Genomic DNA, 20,113 nt, shown 5'->3' with positions numbered 1-20,113 from the left:
TATGCGTCAAAACAGTACAAGTACAGGAGCAGAAAAGGTGAAGAAGGAAGTGAGAGGTGAATATGTCAGATAAAAGACGAATATTATTTTTAACAGATGGTCCTACTGCTCACGCCATTCCTCAGAAGTTTTACCGACACAATTTTAAAATTTTTATGTTTTAAATCCATAAGTTCTTTTCTTATCGTAGATTACATAATCCACACTCAGACTATTATATCTGCTCTTAAAAATCAAACCTCTTCAACAAAAGAATAAATAAAAAAATACTATTGTGTCTCTAAAGGCTCTATTTAAAAGAGACGTACTGCTGATCGCATCTTCACAACGAACAACGAACAATGATTTAAACAAGGAAGTCAGTTGCACTGGTTAATGTCCCCCTGGTACAAAAATAAAATTTGCTTCGTTTAGTTTTTGTTTTGATTCTGGACAACATTTTTCTTCGGACAATCGCGGTAGATGGGAACACCTATTCACACATGGGAAGGAGATTTGCACATTTTTGGTAGTATCGCGTATACACGGTAGAAAAGGGCAGTGCAGTGGCGGAGCTGTCATTTGCGCTATGGTGGGTCACGTGAAAAGGTTTCCGACCTGTTTATGGCCGCATGACGGGAATTAAAAGACTTTGAATGCTGAATGTTAGTTAGAGCTAGACACATCGGACATTCCATTTCGAAAATCGTTAGGGAGTTAATATTACGAGATCCACCGCATCAACAGTGTGACGAGAATACCAAATTTTAGGCATTACCTCTCACCATGGACAACTCAGTTGCCAGCGGCCTTCATTAACAATCGACAGCAGTGGCGTTAGCGTAGAGTTGTCAGTGCTAGCAGAAAAAGCAGCATTACATGAAATAACAGCAGAGTTCAATGTGGGATGCACGACGAACGTATCTGTTGGGACAGTGCGGCGAAATTTGGTGTTAATGGCCTGTGGCAGCCACGACCGACGTGAGTCCCTTTGCTAACAGCACCACATCACCTGTACCACGTCTCCTGTGCTCGTGACCATATCGGTTGAGCCGGCTGGAGTAGCCGCGCGGTTCTAGGCGCTACAGTCTGGAACCGCTAGACCGCTACGGTCGCAGGTTCGAATCCTGCCGCGGGCATGGATGTGTGTGATGACCTTAGGTTAGTTAGGTTTAATTAGTTCTAAGTTCTAGGCGACTGATGACCTCAGAAGTTAAGTCGCACAGTGCTCAGAGCCATTTGAACCAATATCGGTTGAACCCTAGACTCCTGCAACATCGTGGTCTGGTCAGGTGAGTCCCGATTTCAGTAGGTAAGAGTCGATGGTAGGGTTCGAGTATGGCACAAACCCCACCAAACGATGGACCCAAGTTGTCAACAAGGCGCTGTGCAAACTGGTACTCTCTCCATAATGGTGTGGGATGTGTGTACATAGAATGGAGGGGGTCCTGTAGTCCAATTGAACCGATCATTGACTAGAAATGATTATGTTCGGCTACTTGGAGACCATTCGCAGCCTTTCATTGACTTCATATTCTGAACAATAAAGAAATTTTTATGGATGACAATCCGGCATGTTCGCAATTGGCTTGAAGAACATTCTGGACAATTCGAGCGAATGATTAGGCCACACAGATCCCCTGACATGAATCCCATCGAACATTTATGGGGATTCACCGATGAGTCAATTCGAGCACAAGATCCTGGTCAGGCAACACCTTCACAATTATGGACGCCTGTAGAGGCAACATGGCTCAGTATTTCTGCAGGGGACTCCCAACGACTTGTTGAGTCCACGCCATGTCAAACCGTCGCACTACGCCGGACGAAAGGATGTCCCACACAATATCAGGGGCTATCCCATGACTTTTGTGGCCTCAGTGTACCAATGTGACTCTGTAGATGATATTTAAAAAAAGACATAGTGCTGCTCGTGTCTTCATAACGACCAGAGGTACAAGCAAGTCAGTCACTCTAATTAACGTCCTCAGATACGAAAACAACATTTGCTTGAAACTTCCTGGCAGATTAAAACTGTGTGCCGGACCGAGACTCGAACGCGGGACTTTGCCTTTCGCGGGCAAGTGCTCTACCAACTGAGCTACCCAAGCACGACTCACGCCCCGTCCTCACAGCTTTACTTCTACCAGTACCTCGCCTCCTACCTTTCAAACTTTACAGAAGCTCTTCTGCGAACCTTGCAGAACTAGCACTCCTGAAAGAAAGGACATTGCCGAGACATGGCTTAGCCACAGCCTGGCGGATGTTTCCAGAATGAGATTTTCACTCTGCAGCGGAGTGTGCGCTGATGTGAAACTTCCTGGCAGATTAAAACTGTGTGCCGGACCGAGACTCAAACTCGGGACCTTTGCCTTTCGCGGGCAAGTGCTCTACCACTTTCTGCAAGGTTCGCAGAAAAGCTTCTGTAAAGTTTGGAAGGTAGGAGACGAGGTACTGGTAGAAGTAAAGATGTGAGGACGGGGTGTGAGTCATGCTTGGGTAGCTCAGTTGGTAGAGCACTTGCCCGCGAAAGGAAAAGGTGCCGAGTTCGAGCATCGGTCCGGTACACAGTTTTAATCTGCCAGGAAGTTTCATATCAACGCACACTCCGCTGCAGAGTGAAAATCTCATTCTGGAATCATTTCCTTGAAACATTTTTCGCTTTGTGATTCTTCAATTTCTCCAGGTGTATTTTATGACGAAATAGATCTCGGGTGAACAGTCTGGTATGAGTGTGCATAGGACACAATATTTCGGCAATCGACCACGTTGCCATCATCAGGTGCGCTGATGTACTGACCGGCGGTGGGCTGGCGCCAGGTATATATAGGACAATCTCCCTCCTCCCTCAGGCGTTTCCCATTAGTCGGTGCGGTCGGCGCCCCGCGCGCGGTCCAGGTACAGCGTCCGTTCTCCCGCCGTCTGGGCGCTGCGTCCTAGGCCTTTTCGTTCAGGAGGGTCTGCCGGCACCGCTATCGTTATTCTTCCCTCCTCCCCCGAAGTCGGTACACTCTGGGAAATATCATTTTTCTTCTTAACCTGGGTGATCGCGGGTTCCCACGCCTTGCTAAGAATGCAACCGCTGTCACGATTTAGTTGTGGCTCCCTTACTCTAATCTCTATGGCTTCTTTGATGACACAGTCCAAGTATTTGGAAGTCTGTCTCAGGACTTTGGTTTGGTCATGATCCATGCTGTGGAGTTACGACAGGCAATGCTCGGCGACTGCCGACTTACTGGGCTGTTGCAGTCTAGCGTGCCGTTGATGTTCTCGGCATCGGTCCTCAACGGTACGAATGGTCTGACCTATGTGTACACTGCCGTATTGACAAGGTATCTGATAAACCCCTGATTTACGTAGACCAAGGTTGTCCTTGACACTACCAAGAAGGCTCTTGGTTTTGTTTGGAGGACGGAAGATGGTTTTCACTTGGGGTTTACGTAAAATGCGTCCAATATTTCCGGATAAGGCCCCACAAAACGGAATAACAGCCAAGGCTGCCTCCTCCTGAGGTTCATCCTCAGTTTCTGCCGGTGCTGCAGGTGTGGGATGTAGAGCCTTCCGAATTGGCTCTTCCTTGTAACCGTTCCTCCGAAACACGGTCTTCAGATGGTCCAATTTTTGAAACTTCCTGGCAGATTAAGACTGTGTGCTGGACCGAGACTCGAACTCGGGACCTTTGCCTTTCGCGGGCAAGTGCTCTACCGACTGAGCTACCCAAGCACGCCTCACGCCCCGTCCTCACAGCTTTACTTGCCCCAGTACCTCGTCTCCTACCTTCCAAACTTTACAGAAGTTCTCCTGCGAACCTCGCAGAACTAGTACTCCTGAAAGAAAGGATATTGGGGAGACATGGCTTAGCCACAGCCTGGGGGGTGTTTCCAGAATGAGATTTTCACTCTGCAGTGGAGTGTGCGCTGATATGAAACTTCCTGGCAGATTAAAACTGTGTGCCGGACCGAGACTCGAACTCGGGACCTTTGCCTTTCGCGGGCAAGTGTTCTAGCAACAGAAGTAAAGTTCTGAGGACGGGGCGTGAGTCGTGCTTGGGTAGCTCAGTTGGTAGAGCACTTACCGGCGAAACGCAAAGGTCCCGAGTTCGAGTCTCGGTCCGGCACACAGTTTTAATCTCCCAGGAAGTTTCAAATCAGCGCACACTCCGCTGCAGAGTGAAAATCTCATTCTGGGTCCAATTCTTTGTTGGCTGTTCACCCGAGATTTATTTCGTCAAAAAATTTCTTCCTGCGATCATGATAGATGGGGACACCGCTGTATACCTGTAGCACTGTGGTGCATGTCCACCCCCTTAGCTGAGTGGTGCACGGTAGCTCAGCGTGTTCGGTCAGAAGGTTAGTCACCCTCTGTAATAAAAAAATGGATTCGAACCTGCGACCGTAGCGGTCGCTCGGCTCCAGACTGTAGCGGCTAGAACCGCACGGCCACTCCGGCCGGCTAACTGTGGTAGATGTAAACTTTCTAAAACGTGTTAACTACATGTATGACAAAATTAAGTACCGTTTTATTCTGTTAATGGAGAAGGTAGAGTTCAAGGCGGCAGTTAATCTGATCGACAGCCCCCAAACGCGGACCAGAGGATTCCCGTTTTGGCGTGGCGCAGGGCGGGGGGCGGCCGTAATGCCCTATCAGTGGCGCACCGGCGCCCAGCGTCTGACACGGCCGGCGGATTGCCGGAGGGGGTCGCAGCGGGGAATTGCGGCCAGCGGTAATATAGCAGCCATATTAACCGCCGCGGTAATCCACAAAGGCGACCAGATTGGCACCGGCCCGGCCGCCATTACCGCGCCGCGCGCGCGTGGGACACGCGGCCGACCGCTCGGGCCATCCCTGCCCCGTGACCGACTAACTCCCTGTTTCATTTCCAGGATTACGCTAATGCTCCCCCCGGCCTCACTTTTATCATTTCGGGATTTCAATTTTCTTTCCTACTACTTCTCTTTTTTTTTTTTTTTTCGCCGTCGTCCCCTTCCTTGTCCCAGGCCGCGCGTCCTTCTTTTTTTTTGTGCGACTGTCTCCGCCGCCGCCCTGCCGCGTCCTCTCGGCTCGGTCCCCCGGCGCTGCCGCCCCCGCCGCCCCCGCCGCCCCCGCCGCCCCCGCCGCCCCCGCCGCCGTTTCCAATCTCCGGCCCCCCGGCTCATCTGTCGCCGGATTACCCCGCTCCCGCCGCCGGCGTGGCCCTGCTCGACCCCCGGGAACAGCGCGCCTCGTCCAAGTCCTCATCCTGCCGGCCGGCCGCCCGCCGTCTTTTCAATTAGAGAGGGGCCCGGCTGCAGCTGCAGCTGGAGATGGAGCTACGAGGAACTGGAGCTGGAAGCTGGAAGCGGCGTCGCCGGACAGCCGGCCGGCATTAGCGGATGAGCAGAGCGGGCGGCCCGGCCCGGCCCTGGCACAATGCGGCCGTGGCAACCGCCGGGATTACTGGAGTGGAGCCCGGCGTGCGCTGCCCACTGGGTCACCTACGATGCGAAAACAATCCTGACCGCCCTACTCGATTTCAGCAAAGCAATCGGACCCGCCGAACAGGAGTGGGAATCCGCGCTGTACCTAGAGGCGAGCTGGCTAATACGGAGGTAGCAAGGTCGCTTGTCGCTAAGGCCGTCGGCACACGGACCGTGCATCCGAACGTTGAGCGTTGACCGTGCCGAGTTTCGGACGTCATAGCATGGAATGGTTCAAATGGCTCTGAACACTATGGGGCTTAACATCTGAGGTCACCAGTCCCCTAGAACGTAGAACTACTTAAACCTAACTAACCTAAGGACATCATACACACCCATGCCTGAGGCAGGATTCGAACCTGCGACCGTAGCGGTCGCCCGGTTCCAGACTGAAGCGCCTAAAACCGCTCGGCCACACCGGCCGGCTAGCATGGAATGCGAGGCCCACGAGAAAGATAGGCCGCGGCGCGCACGTCACGAAGGTAGTCCAAAACTCGCTCGCTCGCTCGCTCGCTCTACTCAGCAGACAAAATGAGTTTCTAAACCTGTTAACTCGCAGCTAAGCCGTCAGCACACGGACCGTGCTGTCGAACGTTAACGTTGAGTGTGCCAAGTTCAACGTGCTGCTGAACGCTCAGGAACGACGCGACTTGTGCATACGGTACGTGGGCCACAACGTGGCATACACGATCGCAACGCACTCCAGCGGCAGTTGAGGGATGTTTCTAGTTCGTAAATCACACTGTTTACTCAACGGGCTTGCGTAAAATTCCCACGTTAGCTCTATTAAAACGCACATTTCCCCCATCGTCCACGATAAGGAAAGTACCATGTCCAATCAATAAGGACAGAGACATATAAAAGTTCCATTACAAACAGTGGGGAACAAATTTGGAATACTTCTCCGCATAAGATAAACATTATTTCATCATTCCCACATTTTAGTAAAACCCCAAGGTCAGTCTTACTTAATCACTGTTCCTACCCAGTAGCAGAATCTTTGCAACATGTGAATTACGAAGCGTAAAAGAAAAAGGAGCAAAATATCTTTAAACAAGTAGCGCAAGCTGTCCTGTAGATTAAGCCAATCGAACAAAGTCACCCATCAAAAACAGGTGAACTTATATTTACATAACATCAAGTATTATATTATATACTTATATTAAACTAATAATAAAATATCAGAACCTAAGAAAAACGCGAATGTTAGGAAGAAAATTTTGGAAGTGTTGCGACGCGAATCACCGCCCCATCAAAAACTCATCTTTTTCTTTTTAATACAAATTGATAAAAGGAAGGCCGTTCCTCTTCGGCTACATAAACAGAATAATAAGAAGTCGTCCCGTTACGACAAAGGATGCTCCATACTATAGCCCGCTGCGAATTTTTCGATGACTGTCTTCTCGTTGCTGTGTTGTTTCCGTTGTTTGTTCAATCTCATAAAAGAAAGGAACTGGGAAGAGGTGCTATGGTTATCTTCTCATGTCATCGATAATCCAGCTGCGAGGCGGATTATGGGATGCGCTCCAAAGGAAATTAGAAAAATATTGCCTATATTTAGGGTTCTTGACGATCGCACAATGTCTTTCGTTGAGGTAATACCAAAAATTGGGTACTGTCTTTTCGCCATTACCGAAGAGGTAGTGAACAGCGTGGCCGCTGATCCACGTCACGGAGTTCGTTTTTGCTCTTGGGAAGTAAATCTTATCGGGGAAAAGAAGTGATCTGGTAGTTATCCTGTCGGGAGTCGTGCGTGTGAGAAAAGCCAATATCTGACGCACCAAATACCAAGCGTCCTTTGGCGACCCGCATTCGAAACGATGTTCATCCGTGTCAATCACTTGGCATGTGGCACACAAGGGTGAATCAGAGAGGTGGATGTGATGTAGCCGGGACTGGCACAACTGTTTCCCATTAACAGTTACGTACCATGCAGATTGCGCGTCAGTATCAAGGGTGGTGGCATTCACCGCCTGCCACACAGCGCGCCACTTTGTAGTGGGGTGTTTGCTTTCAATCACATTCGGCGTCCTGCTCATTTGCATGGCAGGATATATCGCCCTCGTCATTATCAAGCGTGTGGGTAGTAGTGCGGTGCGGATGTAGCTTAATTCAAGGAAGAATTGACTAATGTAGAAGAAAGGCGCTGGGATGTCCGATATCATCACAGGGGGTGCGAGTGAGATTGGTCGTAAGGCTGCCAGTAAGAGACTTGTGAGGCACGTCGGACTTCGTCGCCACAGTTGCAGGTGACAGCTGACGAACAGGGCCTTCGCTCTGTTCTGAACATGACAAAGGCCTAAACGCCCTCTGCCCCTCGGGAGGGTTAGGGACTCGTAACGAATCTTAAATAACATGCCCGTATTAACAAAGGATCCCAAAACCGCCAACATGCGGTGAGCCAGGGTAGGTGATATGGGGAGTATCTGTGCAAAATGGGGGATACGTGACGCCAAATAGACGTTAGCATATCGTGTCCGTTGCAGGAAGTCTAGACATCTCAGACGGTGTTCACTTATTCCTGCTCTCATCTGATTCAATAAACGCCTGTAGTTAAGGGCTGTTGAACGCTTCATGTCAGATGTGAAATCAATGCCAAGACAACGGATTGTGTCAATGATTCGTAGCGGTGCGACGCTCTCGTCGGGTAGGTCTCTGCCTATAGACAGGGCGTGTGATTTGTGGAGATTGAGATGGCTCCCCGATGCCGCGCCGTAGGTCACCACCCACGCCAGTGCTGCACGAACATCGTCATTATTGCGAAGAAGGAGTACCAGATCATCCGCATAGGCAGTGCAGCAAAAAGTGTATCCACCAAGGGACATCCCAATCAGGCGTTGTCGGAGGCCGCAGAGGAGTGGTTCCAAGACGAGGGCGTACAATATCGCCGAAAGAGGGCAGCCTTGTCGCACCGATCGCTGGATCTGTATCGGCGGCGTAAGACGGCCATTATATAACACCTTGGACGTCGCGCCGCGTAGGAGACGCATCAGTACATTAACTATGGCGTCCGGATACCCCATGTGTCGCAGTACATCCATCAAAAATGTGTGGTCGACTCTGTCAAAGGCCTGGCTAAAGTCGAGTGAGGCCCAAACTCCTGGCAGTTGGCGAGCTTTGGCTAGCGCGATCATATCTCTATATTGGCCCAATGCAGTGCGAATATTATGGTCACCACCTAACGATGCCTGGTCCTGCGACACAACACATCGTACTGATCGCTTTAGGCGTGCCGCCAGAAGCCGGGTGAAAATCTTCAAGTCACTGTTGAGTAAGGTCAAGGGCCGATAGTCACTGATCCTGGATCCGCCTCGTGGTTTGTGTATGGGCACAATCAGTCCTTCTAGGAAGGCCCCAGGTATCTGCGTCGTGGGAGACATAAGATCGCGGCAAATATCAGTCCATACTGGTGCCAGCAATTGTTAATACGTCCGGTAAAATTCCAGAGGAAGGCCATCAGGTCCCGGGGACTTATGAGCAGCCCCAGCCTGTATTGCTTCAATGATTTCCTCTTCCGTTACATCTGCCGTCAAATCCGCCGCCGCTGTCGGAGAGATCGAGCCATAAGTGAGTTGAGCGACTTCGGCGATCACCTCTGGGGGATGTCGATGTTACGAGTACAGCCTAGTGTAATGAGCATGAAGGGCGTTTCCTATGTCGCGCTGGGTGTCAAGGCGTCGTCCGTCTTCCGTCGTGATAGCTTGGATCAGTGTCTTGCGTCGGCGCCGTCGTTCTGGAATGACGTGGTACATGGACGGTTCCTCCTGGGCCACTCTGTCTTGAGTGCGCGCTCTGACGATCGCACCCTCAAGGTGGCAACGTGTTAACATGATGATCTGTGCCTTGGCACGGTTCACCGTCACCTGCCGTGCAGGTGAGTACGGCAGTGTTGTACATTCCCTTAAGATGCTGTAGTAAAAGTCCACGGTATGTCTCTTCCATGCTGCAACATCTCGGCCGTAGCCTGTCAAGGTCTTCCGGAGGGCTGGTTTGGCACAGAGTAACAACCACGACAGTGTAGACCGGTAGGTGCCACGCCGGCGGCTACAAGAGTCCCACGTGTTCTCTATAAGGCGGCGGCATTCCTGAGAAGCTAGGTGGGCGACGTTCAACTTCCAAGGACCACGGCTGTGCCATACCTTCCGGCGGCCGAGGGTAATAGCGCAGATGTAGGCCTCGTGGTCAGAAAAAGCTCTGGGCCAAACTTCGGCAGCTCTTGTCCCCACAGTTATGGAGCACGAGATGTAAATCCGATCGATGCGGCTGGAGGAATGGCTGGTGTAGTGAGTAAATCCGGGCCGATCGCCACAAACATGTTCCCACGAGTCCACCAATGGAAGATTATTTATAATTGTCGTACGTTCTGCGCAAAGAGAATGATATGGTAACTGATCCTTAGGTGCTTGGCTACAGTTGAAGTCCCCTCCCATTATCAAGGCGTCCTGACGGCCCATAAAGAGGGGCGTGATTGTATGAGCGAAAAAGGTGGATCGTTCGCGACGCCGACCAGATCCTGACGGTGCATAGATGTTAATAAGTTTGACTCCTTGGATAGTAAGAGCCATGCCTCTGGCGTCAGGGAGATACTCGACGTCTTCTGCGGATATACCTTCGCGGAGGAGGATCGCCACACCACTGCCATTGGCAGACGCATGTGAGACCCAAGTCTTGTAGCCATAGGGTCCCTTGAAGTCTGCGACATACACCTCTTGAAGGAGCGCAATGTCGATGTCTGCTGCGTTGAGTAGATCCTGTAGCATCGCTAGTTTATGTCGGGCACGTATGTTGTTGATGTTAATCGTCACTAGACGGTATGTTTGGTCAGCCAGGTCGGCAGCTGGGTTGTGTAGCAGGCCAGGTGTGGGCGGCAGGGGCGGCCCCACAGAGGCTGACGATACAGCCGTAGTCACTGTTGTTGGTTGGTGCTGGGTACAGTGAAAGGTCTCTGTTGGATTCCTTTCATGTTAATTTCTGAAATCTGTTGTCATTTACGGCATAAATTCCTCTTCTAAATTTACTGTGGTGTTTCTGACTATCTGGGAGGAGACTGAGCAGTGAAACGTGTTACTTTTACACATAAACAAGAATGATCTGTCACACTACTACACTTTAAAACACAGTTTATATGTAATTCATGTCACACAGTCTCATACGGAACCTACATCCGCTTTCTTTTATATACTGTATATGATAAGATACTGTCATCCCCCTTCCCTTCTGTGTGAGAGGATGAATGAGCAAATGTATTTCTAGTTGCATTCTGGATGGTAGCAGACGAGCCTGTCTGCTAGAAAACAGTAGGACCAACGTCGGATCAGGTAGCTACGCTTTCTAAAAGCAAAGAGGTTTCTATCCTTAGTATGGTCCAGTCCGTCCCTTGTCATGTTGGCATAGGAAGCTGCCTCTCTGGCCATTTCCGTTTATATACGGAAGCACCCTTGGTAGGAGCCCAGGTCAGTCTGTCCGCGGCGAGCGTCTGAAGTGGTAAGATCTCCGGCTAAGCGCGTGTCTGCTAAGTCCGTAGGACAATGGATTTCTTAAGTTCAGCCTAACCGAAAATTTAATCACCTTTATTTCAGGTTTAGCTCTAAAATATCTAATGTTATCTTAAACTGCAACGCAGCGTAATTCGCGTGTAAGGTTCAGAATATCTTCCGGTAGTTGCTTTGTCACTACTTTGCAAGTAATGTGGAACCACGCGTTGATCAGCAACTCTAACTAAGATCATCTATCTTAAATGCGAATGCTCGTGTGATTATAACGTCTCGTCTTGACAATATTTTTCAATATAGCAACTTTTCTTTATGTTCAACCCACGTGGGGTGTACTTTATGAGACCAGTACCACGTGCTTATACAACTGTTTGACCCATCAGGTTAATAGTAAGACGATAGTAACCAGTTCGAAGTTTTTCTTTAGGAAATTGCGTTTCGATGTAATTTATTTTAATTATCAAAATTATTGTGGAGTTACACTCTTTGTGTAAACCAAGTTGACCACGTGAAGCATGTGGTGAAATCATCAAAGTAGCCCACAGCTATTCTTTTCGGGAAGATTTCACAGAGAGTTAGTATGAATTTAGTATACCAGTGTGTGGTAATTACATGACGGACAGGATTGTGCTACGAACGTAACTTCTTTGGGTGAAAATTGAATTGGTTGGTTGTGGCTAATATCATCTTGCATATGTTTCAACGTTCTTCGTGTGTTATTTTATGAATGCAGTGTAGTATGCACTCTCCAAATCTTGGCTCCATATTTGATGTGTTCTGTAAGATTACAAATTCACATTTTCACAGTCCTAAATAAGGCACCAGCTTAGTTATGACTCAAGTTTAATATGCTGAAATTTCAATGATCAATGTTAAAATAAATTTCCAAATATAAACTGATTTATTTCCTTTAACTTAAATTATCTTATATATATATATATATATATATATATATATATATATATATATATATATATATATATATATCACCGGTTGTCGTATGACTATTAAAAGATTATAATTAATGTTAGTCTGGTTGGGAATTTAGTAAGCTAGAGTGGATACCTGGTGAAACAGTTGCTCAGTAATGCATGGTTAACTTCCCCAGACAGCTCACAGCTTTTAACCCGCTTTTATTGAATATCAGCACCGCTTTCATAGCAAATTAAAGCAATAAAGTTACACATGGCGACCCTGTTCTGTGATTCTGCTAGACTCTGGAATCTCTGAAACGTTAGATTGCGAGCGTTGTATAACCTTAATTTTTTTTTCCCTGCATCGCTCAAACAACTTCTGCATTGTTTCTGAGTAGACTTTCAAATGATTCACGGCGTTGTTGAGCGGCGTTGTGTTGTTTGTCTTGTTGTTTTGTTTTCTGTATTTGTGTGTTTTATATGTGTGTGTAGTTTTTTTTCTCGCTTGTAAATTGCACTGCTTCGATCAAAGATAAAACTTTGTTTTGCGTGTGAAAAAGAGCGTACTAGGTTGGTTACCTTTCGTGTAACTGTCGTAATTTTTGGGGGATATATTTATCGTGATTAGTGCGTTGCGTACCAGGTATAAATTGAACTAATGCAGACACGTAACCAAGCTAGGCGGTCCAACAACTTAAGCAACATGGACCAAGGGGATAATTTGATTTCGAATATTAACGCGTCGGTCGGTTCCGAAAATGCAATGGGGAATACTTCAGACGAAATGCAAAACAGGACGAACGGGATTACAACAGAGCCAGAAATTAATTTGCCTCCTACTAACCAAATTGATTTGGCAGAGCTCATGAAAGCCTTATTGCAACAAAATAAAGAAAACGCAGAGAAATCAGAAAAATCGTTCTGAGAACAAAAAGAATCATCTGAAAATCGATCCGTGAGCTAGGCGAACAAATGACGCAGAAATCTGAAAAATCGATCCGCGAGCTAGGCCAACAAATGACAGAGAAATCTGAAAAATCGATCCGTGAGCTAGGCGAACAAATGATGCAGAAATCTGAAAAATCGATCCACGAGCTAGGCCAACAAATAGACGAAAAACTAATCCAGCAGACAAATAAAGTCGACAAGTCGATGCAGAGAGTGTCCGATGATATCTCACAAAGAATAAACAATCTGGCAAGTGAAATGAAAAGTGATATTATGAAAGAATTAGGCCGTACATTTGAACAAATCGATGACCATCTGCAAGCCTTAGAACAGGGCAAGCGGAGTCGCGATGCGGAATCTAAAGAGAGCGAAGTACAGCTACTTAGGAATTTCCAAGCGCTGAGAGAAGAATGCCAAAGAGAACACCAGCAGGTACTCTCGAGGGTCGAAGAGGCGGAAACGCATTGTCCCACGTCCGTCAGCAACACAGCAGCGGACAACAGTCAAGCGATTCACGCACTGGAACAGCAAGTAGAACAATTGAAGCAGACTGGGGCGGAGGACAACAGACAAATACATGATAAGATTGCGGCATTAGCGGACATCGTAGGCACGATGAAGGTGACGGAAAGCGAGAACAATACTACACCAGTAGCGGCCGCAGAGACCGAAGAAGTGCATTCTCTTCTTAGGTTTCAGAAGGGACAGTTCGAAGTGAACAGGCGGCACAAAGCTGTAACAGGCGAATTGCAAGAACGCGTGGCGCATCTGGAAAACTGCATGGTGTGTGATTACAAACTCGCCAATAGCACTAAAAATAGCCATACAAACAGTGCAGAGAGGGACTCCGGCCACGAAGGAGATTTTGACGACAGGGAAGAATGTATTTTGAGGGGCAGACATGAGAAAAATAGAAACATTCAAGAGCCTCGCCGGGACGAATAGCGGGGATTTGATTTCAAACATTTCCTTACGGTGAGAAAGTTTGAGATATTTCGAAATTCGCAAAAGGGAACACATCCACGAGCATGGCTCGAGCAATTTGAGTTCTGTCTTCCCCCCGACTGGGCAAGTTCACTTAAGATACACTCCTGGAAATGGAAAAAAGAACACATTGACACCGGTGTGTCAGACCCACCATACTTGCTCCGGACACTGCGAGAGGGCTGTACAAGCAATGATCACACGCACGGCACAGCGGACACACCAGGAACCGCGGTGTTGGCCGTCGAATGGCGCTAGCTGCGCAGCATTTGTGCACCGCCGCCGTCAGTATCAGCCAGTTTGCCGTGGCATACGGAGCTCCATCGCAGTCTTTAACACTGGTAGCATGCCGCGACAGCGTGGACGTGAACCGTATGTGCAGTTGACGGACTTTGAGCGAGGGCGTATAGTGGGCATGCGGGAGGCCGGGTGGACGTACCGCCGAATTGCTCAACACGTGGGGCGTGAGGTCTCCACAGTACATCGATGTTGTCGCCAGTGGTCGGCGGAAGGTGCACGTGCCCGTCGACCTGGGACCGGACCGCAGCGACGCACGGATGCACGCCAAGACCGTAGGATCCTACGCAGTGCCGTAGGGGACCGCACCGCCACTTCCCAGCAAATTAGGGACACTGTTGCTCCTGGGGTATCGGCGAGGACCATTCGCAACCGTCTCCATGAAGCTGGGCTACGGTCCCGCACACCGTTAGGCCGTCTTCCGCTCACGCCCCAACATCGTGCAGCCCACCTCCAGTGGTGTCGCGACAGGCGTGAATGGAGGGACGAATGGAGACGTGTCGTCTTCAGCGATGAGAGTCGCTTCTGCCTTGGTGCCAATGATGGTCGTATGCGTGTTTGGCGCCGTGCAGGTGAGCGCCACAATCAGGACTGCATACGACCGAGGCACACAGGGCCAACACCCGGCATCATGGTGTGGGGAGCGATCTCCTACACTGGCCGTACACCACTGGTGATCGTCGAGGGGACACTGAATAGTGCACGGTACATCCAAACCGTCATCGAACCCATCGTTCTACCATTCCTAGACCGGCAAGGGAACTTGCTGTTCCAACAGGACAATGCACGTCTGCGTATATCCCGTGCCACCCAACGTGCTCTAGAAGGTGTAAGTCAACTACCCTGGCCAGCAAGATCTCCGGATCTGTCCCCCATTGAGCATGTTTGGGACTGGATGAAGCGTCGTCTCACGCGGTCTGCACGTCCAGCACGAACGCTGGTCCAACTGAGGCGCCAGGTGGAAATGGCATGGCAAGCCGTTCCACAGGACTGCATCCAGCATCTCTACGATCGTCTCCATGGGAGAATAGCAGCCTGCATTGCTGCGAAAGGTGGATATACACTGTACTAGTGCCGACATTGTGCATTCTCTGTTGCCTGTGTCTATGTGCCTGTGGTTCTGTCAGTGTGATCATGTGATGTATCTGACCCCAGGAATGTGTCAATGAAGTTTCCCCTTCCTGGGACAATGAATTCAAGGTGTTCTTATTTCAATTTCCAGGAGTGTAGAATATATGTGTGGCTATTTGGAAGGCGAACCGGCGATTCGCATGAGGTCGGCAGCACGTCACTGCAACTCCACTCGGGAGTTTCGACAAGCCTTTCTCTCCGCCTATTGGTCGAAAGCGGCTCAAGATAAGATCAAGCATGGCATAATTATGCTGCTAAATTTGAACCAGTCTGGTTTCGACAGCCCAGCACGCCTATTCGACCACATGCTGCTGGCGAATCAATTTCTATACGATCCATACGGACCTGCGGAACTAATTAGGATATGCATCACCAAATTGCCGATGCACTTGCGCCACGTCATTCTTGCGGGACGATGCAAAGAGGAAGTGGAAACGTTTAAGACACTTCTCCAAGAGTTGGAATATAATACAGGAGAATGCCCGCCTAATCAGACACAAAGTTATTACGGGGCACAGCAGCGCGATCGCAGTCGTGGCCGTGACTGGTCGTCGCGACGCGAACGGAACGAGAATCGGGACCGCCCGTAGAGAAGCTGGGGTAACAGTCGCGAACACAGGTAGAACAACGGAAATGATCGAGGACGTGGACAAGATCGTGAACGCAACAGGTACGGCAACCAGAATCGATACTACGATGAACACAGTGGGAATAGGACATGATGTTGAAATTCGGCCGGCTAACCCTAGACATAATCCAGCAAATGGAAATGAACAAAACCGGCAATGACAAACGATCAGCGCAGAAGGCGCCCAATCGGAACAAATGAGCGACATGGCAAATGAGTAGAAAGGACAGTGAGAAGTAGAGAGGACAGTGAGGAGAAAGAATTGATTAGTTTAAATTTGGGACGTATGCATTTTGAATAATATGTTGGTAAAATAATGATAAAGATGTTTCTATGTGATTGATTAAAGTGATTTTTTTAGTTTTTTTTTTCTTTCCTTGTGCAATTAGGATTTAGGTTAGTTCAAATGTGAAGATAAAAGGTTTTTTTGTGAACGAGTGAAGTGATGTTTATGGCTTTTTTGGGTAAATTGAAAAGAGTCGCTCCTGAGGGAAGCAAGATCTGTGTTGAATTAATGCGAAATTCAGGGGAATATCCGATCTGTGGGTATTATGGGTCTGGCAAACCCAGGTCCCCAGCTGTTAGTAGCCTTGTTTGCGATTTTCTGCTTTCAGTGCTACTATCTATCTCTTACTATTCCATATCTGTCAGTATAAATGAGGATCTCTTACTATAGTATGCGTGCTGTATGAATATTTTAAGATAGGAGAACTCTGAGAAAGGAATGAGTAAGTTTGGAATCTTGAAAACAGGATGCAATAATACGATTGTTTAACCAATGGCTTCCCAATATACGCTAATATGTTAATATTGATGATATATGTCTTTTTTGTTCTTTATAGCTGAGTACGTAAAGTGCTGCCTGTGGATTCCGTAAGTAGATTGATTCCCTTCAAGGTGAAAGAAGAGTTGTGGTTTGGGTAATTTATGTGGCCCTGAAATAGTATTATGGCAGTCAAATGACGAGCAGTTTTCCAGCAAATGGAGAATGGAACAGAAATATGGATCTTTTCTGTAGTCTTGATTGATGTTGAGCCAGAGCTTGAAAAATTATTCTGCGTTAAGACTTGTCCTAGAAAAGCGACGTTTATGTGTTTTGCTGATGCTGTGAGCATTACAGCTTACTGTTTTTGCTGGTGCGGGATGCACTGCAGCCTATATGATTTGTACTGAGGAAATTTCCCTCTTGAAGGTAGAGGAAGATTAAATAATTTTGATTATGGGACCGAAGGAAAGCTTGGTTTAATGTAATAGGGATGAAGCAAAACATTTGTCGTTTAAACTACAGGAGGATACGGATCTTTTGTGTCTGTTGTAAGTTCAATATGTTAAGATGAAACTGTTTTACAGAATAGAAGTGACCACAATTTTGCCATTCATGAGAAATGAATCCAGAATGACCACCACAGGCGAAATAACTGATTTGGAAGCGAAATTGGAGCAAAATGGGTAAGAAAATGTAATATAACCTGTAGGATAAAAAATTTTTTTACCCTTCTCAGAGTCATCTGTGTGATTAATTCTTGTGATAACGTAATTTTAGATGAAATTTTCTTGCTGTTTTGTGTGTGAATATATGAGTATGATAAATGTGTAATTGCGAGTCTCTTATCAGGTGTGTCAACTGGTATAAATGTTTTGGCGTGTAAATAACCATTGTTCTTATTTACTGTGTATGTTTAAGGAAAGTTTCTCCATATTTATCATGTGACAAGACATATGCCGCGAGCGTCAGGAAGAGGACGAATTAGAGCAATGTTGTAGTGGTATAAACACTGTGTTGAAGTAGCATTGAAGTAGCTTGTTCGATTAACTAGTAGTGGGTGTTTATGGGTAGTTAGTTTGTAGTATAGACAACAGGTGTGCATGTGTGTGTGTGTAAATAACATGTGAACCCTATGCTGTCCTGACCTATACTTGCACAAGGCATAATCCTATTCATTTTAGTGAATTAATAAGTAGCATTTGATTTATTAAAAGGCAAGTGAACCACACAAGTGATGTGGATTTAGATATTATATTGTCAGTTCATTTAATTTTTATTTTTATACTGTCAAGTCATTTCACTTTTAGTTTTTTATATTGTCAAGTCATTTAACTTTTATTTTTATATTGTCGATTCATCTAACGTTTTTATTAAAGAAAATTATGAAGTCTCACTTTTGTTCTTAAAAATTGTGAAAGACAATACTAAGTGGTATTATGTATGACATTTTGTAATCATATAACTATGATGAACAATTTCTGTGAATGCAGTTGAGAACGTGAAAGCGAACCGGCTAAACTCTTACGAGACAGCTGGAGCAGCGAGGAGGAGGGCTAGTTGTAAACTGGCGGGTTTCCCAGCAGGACACACTGTCAACCGGGCCACTTCGGTAGCGCGGTCGACAACAAAAGAAGGGCACGCAACAAACACTTTCCCTTGCACCTGGAGCTAATGGGCGGCCGCACCAGTGCGACCCTTCGTGGAGGCGATGACCTGAGATGGCCGAGCGGTCCACCGCGCGGAAATCCATCTATGGCAACGCACCACACACACGCGACCGTGACGAGACGGCCGCGGTGAAACGACAGAAGACAGGGGATAAAGGGGTGTGGAGCCTTTTGACAGGTACTGTCCAGAGAAACTTGCAGGCGTCAACGACGACTATCAACATTTCCTGGCGGATGCCCACTGTCAAACGACAGTAAATCATAGTTCGATGTTCTCTGGTTGCTAAGGGTGGCACAAAGAAGAGCCATTAAGTGTCATCCTTGCCCAGGAATATCAAACCAGCGAGCCAATTGAGGATAACTCAAGAATGTAACAACACAAGGGGCGTGGAGCCTTTTGACACATACTGTCCAGAGAAACTGGCAGACTTCAACGACGCCTATCAACATTTCCTGGTGGATGCCCACTGTCAAGCGACAGTAAATCATAGTTCGATGTTCGCTGGTAGCTAAAGGTGGCACAAAGAAGAGCCATTAAGTGTCATCCTCGCCCAGGAATATCAACCTGACGTGTCAAACGAGGATACCGCACGAATTTGACAACACAAACATGGATCCAAATCGAGATGTACGTGACTCGGGCCACCAAGAGAAACTTCATGAGAGGGCAGAGACGGCGGGATTGCACGCAATAGATGGACAAAAATCCCTACTGACAGCTGCGGCGACGAACCCCCCCTCCCCTTATATTGTGCCTCGGAACAGTGGAACTACTGAGTGTGTCGGTGAACAGTGATTATACGGTTCTTAGTTCAATGCATATACGTGTGCTTCTGTCAGAGAAACTTTGACCCGTGTGTTTTGCTCAGGTTCGATTTATTGGTGTTTATTAGAGTGACTCTTGTATTTTGCAGGTGTTCCATTTATTGTTTTCTTTTTTAGACTTTGACTCTTGTATTTTGCAGGTGTTTTATTTATTGGGTTTTTTTTAGACGTTGACTATTGCACTTTCAGAGCTGTTTTATTGATCAACGTTTGTTCTTGTGTGATGTATTAGATTTGTGATATTTTGTTTTGTAAATTCATTCCTGTGGCATTGCTTCGTTTATCAGTCAGATAGCTACTCATTCTCATTGGACTGTGATCGATTAGCCTTTGCATGGGGCATATTTATAGTGAGGAACACCATAAGGGTAACAATCACATAATTAATTGTAGTTTCAGTATAATGATACAGTGATCATTGTTCGCTAACTAACTGAAATATAGTAGAGTGATTAAATTAGTGCCACAAAGTTATTTTAATTCTACAAATTGTTAGTTTTATAAGATATAGAATTTTTTTGCGATAACCACTTTGTGAAACATGTTTTCTTTTCTCTTATATTTTTTTTTTTTTTTTTTGCTTTTGCGGATTGTGCATTGTAATGTTCTGCTTTATAATACTGCTGTTATTTTCATGTTCTTTTTTAATTGCTGTGGCACCTTTGCTATTTTCATTAATTTTACTTGTTAATAAACAGTCATAAATTTTCTTGTGATCAGTTGGCTCTTGCAATGAGCAAATACTGGTGCACGCCACAAGGGTAACAACCAGAAATTGTTTTCATATTAATGACACAGGAACCATTGTTTTTACTTGCTGACTGAATTAGGTCTACACTATCTTTTAAATAGGTGTCACAGATATTTTTTTTTTCTCTTTGAAATTGGTAGATTCTAAAGATGTGTTGAAATTATTATGTTTTAGCAAGTAGCTGGTGACCTTTTGCCTTTTCTTTACATTTTTAGTTTAAGTTGGGTGTGAGAAGCCTGCTTGGGAAAGTCCTAGCATGGCCAGAAAATTCCCTG

Source organism: Schistocerca piceifrons, chromosome 2 (assembly GCF_021461385.2).
Source record: "Schistocerca piceifrons isolate TAMUIC-IGC-003096 chromosome 2, iqSchPice1.1, whole genome shotgun sequence".
In the NCBI taxonomy this organism is placed as follows: Eukaryota; Metazoa; Arthropoda; class Insecta; order Orthoptera; family Acrididae; genus Schistocerca; species Schistocerca piceifrons.
This window is presented reverse-complemented; position numbering follows the sequence as displayed.